Source organism: Rhinopithecus roxellana, chromosome 4, assembly GCF_007565055.1.
Source record: "Rhinopithecus roxellana isolate Shanxi Qingling chromosome 4, ASM756505v1, whole genome shotgun sequence".
NCBI lineage: Eukaryota > Metazoa > Chordata > Mammalia > Primates > Cercopithecidae > Rhinopithecus > Rhinopithecus roxellana.
Genome location: NC_044552.1, coordinates 16470406 through 16483519, shown reverse-complemented (window position 1 = coordinate 16483519; position 13114 = coordinate 16470406). Strand labels below are relative to the sequence as shown.

The 13114-nt window shown below is 47.8% G+C and overlaps 1 long non-coding RNA gene across 8 annotated transcripts in view; it reads right to left on the bottom strand.

Moving 5' to 3' along the window:
* Nucleotides 1-12907, bottom strand: part of LOC115897051 — a 47975-nt gene extending 35068 nt beyond the window's left edge. For 6 of the 8 annotated variants that reach the window (XR_004057000.1, XR_004057001.1, XR_004057002.1 and 3 more), the window contains exon 1: nucleotides 12604-12907. This is a non-coding gene — a long non-coding RNA (uncharacterized LOC115897051). Of the gene's footprint in view, nucleotides 1-2124; nucleotides 2216-12603 lie in introns of all 8 variants that reach the window. The other 2 variants (XR_004057005.1, XR_004057006.1) reach the window with 1 other exon arrangement.
* Nucleotides 12908-13114: the final 207 nt, after the last annotated feature.

Genomic DNA, 13114 nt, shown 5'->3' with positions numbered 1-13114 from the left:
AACTCCATTTATACGCCGTTCTAGAAAAGGCAAAGTGATAGTAACAGAAAATACAGAACAGTGGTTGCCAGGGCCTGGCAAGGTGTCGTAGTGGAATAACTATAATAAAGGTGTCGTAGTGGAATAACTATAAAGGTGTCGTAGTGGAATAACTATAAAGGTGTCGTAGTGGAATAACTATAAAGGTGTCGTAGTGGAATAACTATAAAGGGGCACAGGGGACTTCTGGGGGGTGATAGAAACTGGGAAAGAAAAGAAACCATTCCTCTGAGGAACGTGAGCCCCTTTACATTGTTGGGTCCAGAAAGACATTGAATTTGACAGCAGCACCGTATGCTGGACATGCTCTATAGTGCAACAATGCATAGGCAATCACTAATCAGTGTTATTTCTGTAAACCAATGAGAATTCCTAACAAACAGCTTTGGTAATTGACCCCTCTCCTGACTCGTCCTTTTTTCTTTTGAGACGGAGTCTCACTCTGTCGCCCGGGCTGGAGTGCAGTGGCGCGATCTCGGCTGACTGCAATCTCCACCTCCTGGGTTCAAGCGATTCTCCTGCCTCAGCCTCCTGAGTAGCTGGGACTACAGGCGCCCGCCACCACGCCCAGCTAATATTTTGTATTTTTAGTAGAAATGCGATTTCACTGTGTTAACCAGGATAGTCTCAATATCCTGACCTCGTGATCCGCCCTCCTTGGCCTCCCAGAGTGCTGGGATTACAAGCATGAGCCACCACGCCCAGCCTGTCTTTTTTTAAAAAACAAAGCAATAACAAAACTCAAGCCTCTCCTGTGTTCTCTGGAGCCCTTCTTAATGTGTCTTGGGCTGCAGTCCTCAACCTTGGCCCAGATAAATTCTGTATTAATTTTGCCTCAATTTCTTTCTTTAAGTCAACAGAACATTCTATATGTTGGTTGCAATGGTGGTGACATCACAATACATTTGGCAAATCTATAGAACTGCACCTTTAACATAGGGTAAATTTTTATATATCTCAATAAACTTATTTTTTATTTACAAAAGAATATGTATCCATTGAAAAAAGAAAATGAAATAAAAATACAAAAAGCCCAAAAGAGGAACATTAGAATCCCCCCACCCCGCAATGTTGAGGTCTATCCTTTCAGTATTTGCTATAATCTAATTGGGATTATGCTGTCCATGTTTTATAATCTTTTCCTAAAACTTAAGTTTTAGTGTCTTAGGAGTACCCCACCATGTGAATATACCAAAAGTTACTTAACCAGTCCCCATTTTAAGGGAATTCATCATTTCCATTTTTTCTTGATACAAATAATCCTCTGCTGCATCAGTATCCATAAGATTAGGGTATCGTGCATAGACCCATAATGTTCCCTAGTTGATGTATTTGGTGAAAAGGTGTGACACTTTTAGAACACTTTTTTTTTGAGACAGAGTCTTGCTGTGTCACCCAGGCTGGAGTGCAGTGACGTGATCTTGGCTCACTTCAACCTCCGCTTCCCAGGCTCAAGCGATTCTCTTACCTCAGCCTCCCTTGTAGCTGGGATTACAGGTGTGCACCACTGTGCTTGGCTGATTTTTGTATTTTTAGTAGTAATGGGGGTTTTGCCATGCTGCCCACACTGGTCTCGAACTCCTGGCCTCAAGTGATCTGCCCGCCTCATCTCCCAAAATGCTAGGATTATAGGCGTGAGCCACTGTGCCTGGCCCTTTTAGTGACTAAGACACACATGTCTTGGCACACGTGAGTGTCGTATCATCTCTCTTGGGAGATTCTATTTTTAAGTCGTTGCAACTCATGTGAAGTCACATCTCAGGAATGCAAGAGCTGGGCGAGCTGTGGAATGTTGTGTGAGGAATATGTCCAAGTTTCTTGAAAGTTTCCCAAACTGCTTCTAAAGGCAATTTCAGAAGGAGGGATCTTCAGGGTTGCTCTGAAAAATCAACAAAATAGGTACACAGCCTCACAAGACGATGACGCCTTTGAAAAACAGTTCTCAAGTAGGCAGAGAAATCCCATACATTTGCTCTGTAGGAGAGGAAAAAAATAATTTTCTCTGCCCTCCTGAGTCTTAGCTGGGATGGACTCCTGTAACAAAAGACAGATTAGCAAGAGAAAAACAAGCAGAAGCTTACTAACATGTTTGTCTCATAAGCACAGGGAGGTGCCCAGAGATGTGAGTAACTCTCGAAGAGGTGGCTTAGAGTTCAGGCTGAAATACCATCTTCACCTGAAACAAAGAAGGCAGGGTGTAAGAGGAAGTTGTGAGGATGGACCGGGAAAAGCACAGGAAACAGGGTAAGGTTTGCCATACAAATTTAAACCCGTGCCTTCTCCATTGATGAGAGTCTCTTGATGATTTACAGCCATTTCTCCTCCTGGTACTGAGAGGGGAGCACCCTTACAAATAGGGATTTCCATGACAGGTATACATTCCCCCTACAAAAGGGTAACTTCTCTGTTTTCAGAGCTTCTCCTGTGTCAGCAGTTTCTCAAAATAATTCTTATGCCACAAAGACATATTTTAGGGCAGCCTAGTCTGGTCTCCTACAGCCATGTTTTGGTGGTCCTCTGTAGCCCCTTTGCTAATATGTCAGTATTAGATTGCTGCACTTTCATCTTGGATAGGTGTGTCTATGTGTATTTTATATAGGAGTGTTTACTGTGTATGAATTACTAATTTACATAAGGACCATAGCACTTGTCCTCACGTGACAGGAAAGGGGTGCAGAACCCTCTGTATTCACCAGCATACCCTCATTATGACTCAGCACAGGGCACAGAACCCACCCGTGCAGGAACTGCTCATCTTGCCTGCAAATTGCCAGGCTTGTGCCATCACCACCTGGGATGAGTAACCTGGGAGTTGTTTTTGTTTTGTTTTGTTTTGTTTTTTGTTTTTTGAGACGGAGTCTTGCTCTTGTCACTCAGGAGTGCAATGGAAATATCTCAGCTCACTGCAACCTCTGCCTCCTCGGTTCAAGCAATTCTCCTGCCTCAGCCTCCTGGTGATTACAGGTGCGGGCCACCATGCCTGGCTAATTTTTGTATTTTTAGTAGAGACAGGGTTTCGCCACGTTGGCCAGGCTGATCTTGAATTCCTGACCTCGTGATTCACCTGCCTCGGCCTCCTAAAGTGCTGGGATTATGGGGCTGAACCACCACGCCCAGCCCCTGGGAGTTTTAGACTCCTGTGCATCAGCCCCCAAGGTGAGCTGTTTCAGGGCAGGGCTGCTTCTTCCCAGATACTTGGATTCATTTCCCGTGGCTGCTGTAACACATTCCCACCAACTTGGGTGCCTTAAAACAACAGAAATTTCTCATCTGGTATTTCTGGCTGTGAGAAGTCTAAACTCAGGGTGCTGGCAGGGCTGAATGTCCTCTGCAGGCTCTGGGGAAGGGTCTGCACCACGGGTGTCTCCCAGCGCCCGGGACCACTGCCAGTCCCGGGCACTCGGCTTGCAGCTTCCTTGCTGCAGTCTCTGCCTCCCTCTTCACAGGCTGCCTTCCCTCTGGACGTGTCTACCTCTGTCTCTTCCCTTTGTGTAAGGACATCCATCCGTCACATTGGATTAAGGGCCTGCATGACTCTAGTGTGACCTCAACTTGATAACATGGTCAAAAGCTTCATTTCCAAAGAAGGCTGTATTCACAGGGGCTAGGACTTCAACCTACCTTTTTAGGGGGACACCATCCAGCCCACAATAATAACTTTACTTTGTCTCAGCTAAGCCAGCTTCTCACGATTACTGTTCATAGCCAAGAAACTTTATCATAAAACACACATTAAATGTCAGCCTCTTTTTTTTTCTTTTTTCTTTTTCTTTCTTTCTTTCTTTTTTTTTTTTTTTTAGACAGAGTCTCGCTCTGTCACCAGGCTGGAGTGCAGTGGCGCGATCTCAGCTCACTTCAACGTCTGCCTCCCAGGTTCAAGCGATTCTCCTGCCTCAGCCTCCCAAGTAACTGGGATTACAGGTACACACCACCACACCCAGCTAATTTTTGTATTTTCAGTAGAGACGAGGTTTCACCATGTTAGCCAGGATGGTCTTGATCTCTTGACCTTGTGATCCACCTGGCTCGGCCTCCCAAAGTGCTGGGATTACAGGCGTGAGCCACTGCACCCGGCCAGCCTCTTGATGGATTGTAAAAATCATTCATTCTCAGCTGGGGGCAGTTTTCCCCTTGGGGGTATTTAGCAATATCTGAAGACATTTTTGGTTGCCAGGATTGATTGGGGGTGGTCGTGGTGCTACTAGCTCTAGTGGGTAGAGGCCAAGGACACGCTCACCATCCTGTTATGCCCAGGACAGCACTCACAACATGGAAGCACATAGTCTAAAGTGCTGGTGGCACTGCAATTGAGAAACTGATGTTAACTCAAACATCCCGCATTGGTTAGCACTTCAACATATCTTGTAGGGGGACACAGTTCAATCTATAACAGATCTCCCATTTAATTTCATTCTGGCCTTACCCCAAGTTAGACATCTGAATCATTACAGTGATGATAAATGGTTGCTCAAATGCAAGGCAGTTTTACTTGGGGGCATGGATGAAAGCTAGATGTAACGGGAAATGAGAAGCCTCTATTTTAAATATTGAATCTGTGTTAAAATCTTTTTTTTTTTTTTTTGAGATAGAGTCTCACTCTGTCGCCCAGGCTGTAGTGCTATGGTGTGATCTCAGCTCACTGCAGCCCCCGCCTCCCAGGTTCAAGCAATTCTCCTGCCTCAACCTCCCAAGTAGCTGAGATTATAGGAGCGCACCACCACGCCCAGCTAAATTTTTATATTTTTTGGTAGAGACAGGGTCTTACCATGTTGGCCACACTGGTCTTGAACTCCTGACCTCAAGTGATCCACCCGCCTTGGCCTCCCAAAATACTGGGATTACAGGCCTGAGCCACCTCGCCCGGCCTAAATATTGAATCTTAATCACTGATTTCTGTGAACCCCTGCAGCAAACAAAAACACTAACAGTGCTGGGAGCAGATGTGTAGAAAATGTCCAACATCATGTTGTATAATTAGGAAATGCCACTTTATTAGAAAAAATGCCATGTTCCGTGAAATTGGGGGCCGCATCTGTTTGTTCACAGCAGTATCACCAGCTCTTAGAGTGGGGACTGACACACAGTAGGAGCTCAATAAATACGCTTTGGGTATTGGGGGAGGAATTTTGAGGAAAATCCTTGCCTCAGAGGCTTCGCCCTTTACTACTCAAAGCGGAAATGACTGCAGCCCCCTTTCCAGGATGTCCTGGAGGTGGTGTTTGCGAGTGTGAATTGCTACGTGTGCAGATGACAGAGCAGAAGCACGCATGTGTATGAAGAGGACAAAGTATTACTCAGATCACACATAAACATACACATAATTATACAGTGTCCACCTCTGTAAACCTCCTAAGAGAATCGTGAAGAGAACATGGGCTAAAAATGGGGAGTCTAAGCGGAGGGGCCAGACAGTGCCTGAAGGAAGACGACCTGTAGCAGTAAGAAGGGCTGTTTGTGAAGCCAGGACCGGGGAGCAGACAGGCGCTCAGGAGGCTCCACAGCCACCACCACAGCCAAGGTGGTGCTCCGGGCCATGCCGTCTGTCTTCCAGCTCCAGCCTGGTCTGGAATCCTTCTCCTCCACACCACAAGGTGGTCTCCTTTCTTCCTGCCCAGCACCTTTATGTTCTTTAACTCAAAAGGCAGTGGAAAGGCAAGACAAGGGCTCTAAGAGAGACCTGGGGAACTCAGAAGCCTTTGACTGTGTTCTCAGTAATTCTTAGTCGGCCTTGGGTAGATCTGTGGGCAGCAAAGTCCAATACGGCAGAGATAAAGAACTTTCCCACTGTGGCAGGCGAGGCCTTTACACGCTGGGTGTTTCAAAGCAGGGTTGGGACAATCCCTAGTAAGGCACGCAGGGGACAGCCCTGCCTCTCACAGCCTGTCCAGCAGCCCCCACTTGCTCCTTGGACCCCCGGTGCTCACGCCAGCCGATGCCAGGTCTCAGGACACCCGCCCCCTCCATTCTGTCATGTCTAAAGTGTCTGACCCAAACACTAACCTCCCTTGGAGTTCAGGAAGACTCCGCTCTAGGGATGCCGCTGACCAATGGCCCAGGCAGGAGCGGTCGGTTCAATCTCGTGTCCTCTGGGCTGCAGTCTCTGCCTCAGCGGCTTCCTTGGAATCTCACCCTCCCAAGGGAGTCCCACCCCACTGGGGCTTCTGAGTCCCCCTTAGACTCAGCAGGGCTCTAAAAACAGGGGCTGAAGCATATTAGAGTTTTGCTACAAGTAATAATAACAATACATGTAACCCTAATTATGGGCTTACCACTGTTCTAAGAACTTTACACACGGCCGGGCGCAGTGGCTCACGCCTGTAATCCCAGCACTTTGGGAGGCCGAGGCGGGCAGATCACCTGAGGTCAGGAGTTCGAGACCAGCCTGGCCAACATGCTGAAACCCCGTCTCTATTAAAAATGCAAAAAATAGCTGGGCATGGTGGCAGATGCCTATAATCCCAGCTACTCAGGAGGCTGAGGCAGGAGAATTGCTTAAACCTAGGAGATAGAAATTGCAGTGAGCTGAGATCTCACCACTGCACTCCAGCCTGGGCAACAGAGCAAGACTCTGTCTCAAAACAAAAAAAAAAAAAAAAGAAAAGAAAAGAATTTTACACAGATAAATTCATGTCATCCTCCCAATAACCCTGAGACAGGCTATATCGGTGTCCCCACTTTTCAGATGAGGAAACTGAGGCAGATGTCAATTAAAGCGCTACTTGACACAGCTAGCAATTAAATAGTAAAAAGATAGTGAAAAGATAATTAGTAAAAAGGTAGATTAAATACATTTTTGTGGGTTCATTTGAAAAGTTAATCTTCCATTTGTGATACCATTTCTACAGAAAATGCTTTTGAATTTCAAACAATTACTTCCTAAAAATCTTTGAACCAAAGTCAAGCCTAGGCCTTCATATCCATATTTTAATAGTGGTGTTTTGGGTTTTGAAGTACCTTGGCAAGAAGAGCCTTCCTTCTGCCCTCCAGCTCCTACCACACAGCCGCCACCTCCTCTCACACCTCCTCCCCTGTATCTCCCCCACCCCACAGCCTGGACACATTTCCATTAGAAAGTACTTGAACTTTTTTTTTTTTTTTTAGACGCAGTCTCGCTTTGACACCCGGGCTGGAGTGCAGTGGCGTGATCTTGGCTCACTGGGTTCAAGCAATTCTCCTGCCTCAGCCTCCTGAGTAGCTGGGACTACAGGTGCATGCCATCACGCCTGGCTAATTTTTGTATTTTTTTTAGTAGAGATGGGGTTTCACCATGTTGGCCAGGCTGGTCTCGAACTCCTGACCTCAGGTGATCCACCCACCTCGGCCTCCCAAAGTGCTGGGATTACAGGCATGAGCCATCGCTCACACAGATACATCTTTGCAAGAGCAGATCTTAATGAAATAAATTACCACAAAATTATCCCTAAAGTTTGCCAACATGATGAAGTAAGAATAAGTCAATTTGTTTGCGATAATAAGAAAGTCCGGAAGCTGCAGCATCTCCTTCGGAGTCATGAGTAGAATAAATGAAAGCTTCAAGAGGGAAGCCGACGGCAGGATCCCAGGTGGGTGGGGAGGGAGAAGGTGGATGAAAGTTGATTACAAACATGTCCAGTAGCAAGTGGGAGTGGGCAGCCTGAGCCAGGAATTCCCAAAAGGTTGAGGGAGTTGTACAGAAATGAGTGAAGGGTCAGAACCCAGTCGCTGGGTCAGATTATAGTAAGGTCTCCTGTGTTAGGAAGTGTGATTCATTATTTTCAAAGGAGTGGCTAGAAGAGGCCATCCTTCCACACAGCTGGGACCCAGTCTTCTTTATGGTGAAGAAGGGTTGGACATCACTCTTTGAGCCCTTTAGTTTAGAGTCTGTGAGTCAGAAGAGTTTGTCTACGAGCAGAGACACTAGAACCAAGCCACATACAAACACATTTTCATAGTGTTTAGAGAATGTATTGCTTGCATATTACGGCTTCAAAGTCAAAATACAACTCCAAACGACAAACAATTTAGTAGAGTCATGAAAAAGCAAGTGAACCTGCTGTAGGATTGGCAACGCATTGAGGAGGCCACCCTAGTGGGCTCTGGCAGGAGGAACAGCTCAGCAGACAGGGCAGGGGGCAGCATCTGTTCAGCACGATGCTATCTGGGGCTGACCAGAATGGCTTCATGAGTGTGCCTGGGTGTGCACGTGTGCATGTGAGTATGTGAGTGTGCACACATGCTTGCTGCAGTTACTCACTACAGTGCTTGTTTTTGCCAAGTCCTTAGCTCCCGAGTTGGTGCCTGTGAAGCTGGTGCGGTCTGCAGATGAGTTTTCCCTGTTTGGGCTCCTGGAGGCTCCAGCTGTGCCAAGCTAGGGTATGGCCACTGGTGACTACGCAGAGAAGCATGTGTCCAGCTGGGTGTGCCTCTCTGGGCAGCTGCAGAGAGAAGTAATAGGCTTCTTTGCCTGCAGGACAAGCCCCTTGTCAGTCTGCAAAGAAGTGGCTGGTTCCTCAGCCAGCCACAGGGAGACCCTGAGGTATAGAGAAGAACTTCTCCGACCCTGAGGAGCTGAGGGGATGCTCTGTAGCATCGCAGGGGAGATGATGGAGGCGACCCACGCTGTATAGGACGGCTGCAGGGAACATACGGGGGACCTGCTTCCAGGACTCCGTGCAGATACCAAACTATGGATGTTCAAGATGCTTATGAAACCACATAGTCTTTACATATATCCTATGCACATCCTCCCGTATACTTTATTTATTTAATTAATTTATTTACTTATTTATTGTTTTTATTTTTTAGAGAAGGATTTCACTCTATCCCCCAGGCTGGAGTACAGTGGTGTGATCATAGCTCACTGCAGCCCCAATCTCCTGAGCTCAGGCAATCCTTCCACCTCTGCCTTCTGAGTAGCTGGGACTACAGGCCCACAGCACCAGGCTGGCCTAATTTTTATACTTTTTGTGGAGACGGGATCTTGCTATGTTGCCCAGGCTTGTCTTGAACTCCTGGCCTCAAGTGATCCTCCTACCTTGGCCTCCCAAAGTGCTCTCCTGTATACTTTAAATCATCTCTGGAGTACTTCTAATACTTAACATAAATGCTATGCAAATAATTGTTATACCATATTTTTTGTTTGTATTAATTTTATTGTATTATTTTTATTTTTTTCCCAAATATTTTTTATGTGCAGTCAGTTCAATCTGAGGATGTGGAACCTGAGATTTAGAGGATGGACTCGACCTGTGTGGTCATCACCTGGACTGTCCAGCCCGCTTCAGTGCTTGCTACGTGCCCCTTCCCAAAACCGATACTGGAGCCCTCCACCAGGCCACTTAGTCAAGGCTACAGCTTGACTCCCTGTGGCCAGGAGTCCCCAACTACCCATAGCCATGGGACAGGGGAGGAAAAAGCAGGCCTTCTTGGCCTCACTGCCCACCCACCATGTTCCTCGGCCCCCTGCAGCCACAGCTATCCTTGACCCCACTTGCAGGCTCTGTGTTTATAGTCTTGATCTCAGTCTGGGGGACTTCATTCAAAACGCAGGTCCTTGGGCATGGTGGCTCACACCTGTAATCCCAGCACTTTGGGAGGCCAAGGCAGGCGGATCACCTGAGGTCAGCAGTTCAAGACAAGCCTGGCCAACATGGCAAAACCCCATGTCCACTAAAATACAAAAAATAGCCAAGTGTGGTGGCACATGCCTGTAATCCCAGCTACCCGGGAGGCTGAGGCAGGAGAATCGTTTGAACCAGGGAGGTAGAGGTAGCAGTGGGTGGAGATTGCACTGCTGCACTACAGCCTGGGAGACAGAGTGAGACTCTGTCTCAAACAAAAAACAAACAACAGCAACAACAACAGGCCCTGAGTTGAGTAGCTGAATCTTGCCTTGTTTCTTACACCTACGTTCTCAGCCCTGTTAACTGACCTCCCAGGAAGTTGGCTCCTGTCAGGGCTCCCAGGATGGACACCTTGTTCCCCAGTGGCTTGTCCCATTCCCCCTCAGTCTTCCCGGGATCTGGGTGGGGTCTCCTTTGCCACTGCTGGGCTTTCCTGTATCACTTGCTGCCCCTGGCACCTCTGCCTCCACCCCAAGTCATAGCTTTCTCTGTGGCCTGCCCTCCGTGGTGTGAACACTGCCCACTCACGGTCCCCGGTTGTTCTCCTGCATCCTGCTCCAGCTCAACTCTTCCACTGCCCTCTTTTGCCATGCTCCGGGGCAATGCCAGACTTGTCACCAGTTGCTATGGTCTGAACATGTCCCTTTAAGTTCCTGTGTTGGAAATTTAATCCCCAATGCAACAATGTGGGAAGCTACGGCCTTTTGGGAGTGTTTGTGTCATAATGGCTTCACCCTCATGGATGGATTCATGTGGCTCTAAAAAGGGCTTATGGGAGTGGTTTCACTCTCTCTTACCCTTTCACCTTCTCCCATGTGAGGACACGCAAGAAGGCGCTCACCAGATGTCACCGCCTTGATTTGGGACTTTCTAGTCTCCAGAAGAATGAAGAAGTAATGTTCTGTTTTTTGTAAATTACCCAGTCTCAGGTATTCTGTTTTAGAGCACAAAACAGACTAAGACACTGGCATTCTTCATGCTACCATACCCTCCACGTGGCTCCTAGCCCAGGCTGTCCATGATGCAGCCCTGTGATACCTTGGGATGCAGGGTCACCCTGCCATCACTATGTGTGCCAGCCCTCCAAGCGGCTGCTTTCTGGGTTCCTCCATCGGTCAGGCAGGAACTTCAGCACGTCCTGCCTGTGATGCAGGAGCTGCAGAACACTTGGTGGGGTGCTACACTCTGGCCCTCCCTTCTACCCCACCATGCTGCCTCACCCTACTTCCTGCAACTGTGGGCACTCAGCCAGTGTTTTAGCACATTGGGCTGCTATAGCAAATTACCATGGACTGGGTGGCTTATAAACAACAGAAAGTGATTGCTCACTGTGCTGGAGGCTGGGAAGTGCAAGGTCAAGGTGCCGGCAGATTCTCAGGGTTCTGGTGGTCAGAAATCTGAGATCAGGGCTGCCAGCATGGTTGGGTTTTGGCGAGTGCCCTCTTTGTGGCTTGTATGTGGTCATATTCTTGCTGTGCCCCCAAATATTGGGGGACTGGGAAGCAGGAAGAGAGAGAGCAAACTCTCCAGTATCCATTCTTATAAGAGCACTAAATCCCATCATGGGAACTCTACCTGCATGCCTCAGCTAACCCTGATTGTCTCTCAAAGACCCCATCTCCAAACACCATCGCACGGGGGGTTAGGGCTTCAATGTGTGAGTTTTAGGGGGATACATGCAGTTCATAACAAATATCTACCTTGCAGGGCTGTTGTGAGAATTGAAGAGATAGTGCCTCAGCCTGGTGCAGTGCCTAACGCCTGTAATCCAAGTACTTTGGGAGGCTGAGGCAGGAGGATCACTTGAGGTCAGGAGTTCGAGACCAACCTGGCCAACATGGTGAAACCCTGTCTCTACCAAAAATATAAAAAAAAAATTAGTCGAGTGTGGTGGCGCACGCCTGCAATCCAAACTCCTTGGGAGGCTGAGACAGGAGAATCACTGAACCTGGGAGTTGGAGGGTGCAGTGAGCTGAGATTGCACCACTGCAGTCCAGCCTGGCGATAGAGCGAGACCCTGTCTCACAAAAAAAAAAAAAAAAAAAAAGGGAGAGAGTGAGAGATAGTGCCTCTCTTATAGTGGGCATTGCCCTCCTCCAGCCATCGGTAAGTAAATATAGCACATAGAATTTAGCTCCACTGGACTCAAGTAGCCATCAATAGGGCACTAGATAAACAAGCATGTTAAACTAGCTAAATAAACTCAATGTGACAGAAAAAGGAGTAACGGGCCGGGCGCGGTGGCTCAAGCCTGTAATCCCAGCACTTTGGGAGGCCGAAACCGGTGGATCACAAGGTCAGGAGATCAAGACCATCCTGGCTAACATGGTAAAACCCCATCTCTACTAAAAAAACACAAAAAAAACTAGCCAGGCGAGGTGGCGGGCGCCTGTAGTCCCAGCTACTCGGGAGGCTGAGGCAGGAGAATGGCGTAAGCCCAGGAGGCGGAGCTTGTAGTGAGCCGAGATCTGGCCACTGCACTCCAACCTGGGCGACAGAGCGAGACTCCGTCTCAAAAAAAAAAAAAAAGAAAAAGGAGTAACGAATTCCAATGGTACCAGCATGGAGCCATCTTCAGTATACAGCTTCAAGCTAGCAAGAAAAGATACAGAATGCTGCACATAGGAAGCCACTTTTGTGTACAAAAGGGTGGGAAACAAGAACACCGTTTGTATTTGCTTGTGCTTCAATGAGGGGAAATGGGAGAGACTGATAAAAGGCATTACCTGTAAGAGAACAGCAGTGAGAAAGAAACGGGTAAGAGCAATTCTCAAGTTATAGCTTTTAGAACATCTGGGTTTTGAATCGTGATATATTTCTATATAAAACGTTAAATTACAACAGATGAATAAGTAAAAGGTTTGCTGCATTCCAACATCCACTGTGTGTAGGGGCAGGGCCTAGAGATGGTTGAAGCATGTTACCGGTGTGGGAACTGAACCCAGAGGGTCCCAGGACTTACCTAAAATCACACCGTGGGTGGCAGGATGAGAATCCTCATCTACTGACTCCTGCTGCAGAGTCCTCTCCCCGTCTCAGCTTTCCATGGTTAAGGCTCTGTATTCACTCCAGGGCTCACTCAGATGGAGTGGAGAAAAGATAAATTAATCCTCTCTAATTTCTCACTATCGGGAAACTTCCAGAAACCAGGGATATAGGAATAGGAAAAATATAAGTTCCCTCCTGCCTAACAGGTACAATCACAGGGTTTCCTGAATGGCTCTCCACCTTTGCATGGAGTCACCATCGAGGGAGAGGGCCCCCAGAGTCACCTGCCCTCGCTGGTCCAACCGAGCACACAGGATACGGCTGCTTCCTCCCTGGCTGCTTTCCTCTGGTGACTCAGCAGGAGAGCTCCTGAAATAGCAGCCCTTGGGTAGGGAAGCTCGGGGAAGCCCTGGTGCTCTGGGGGAAGCACTCTTGTCACTGTCCCAGAGATAGCGCTCCCAAAATGTGTTTTCACCTTCCGGCCA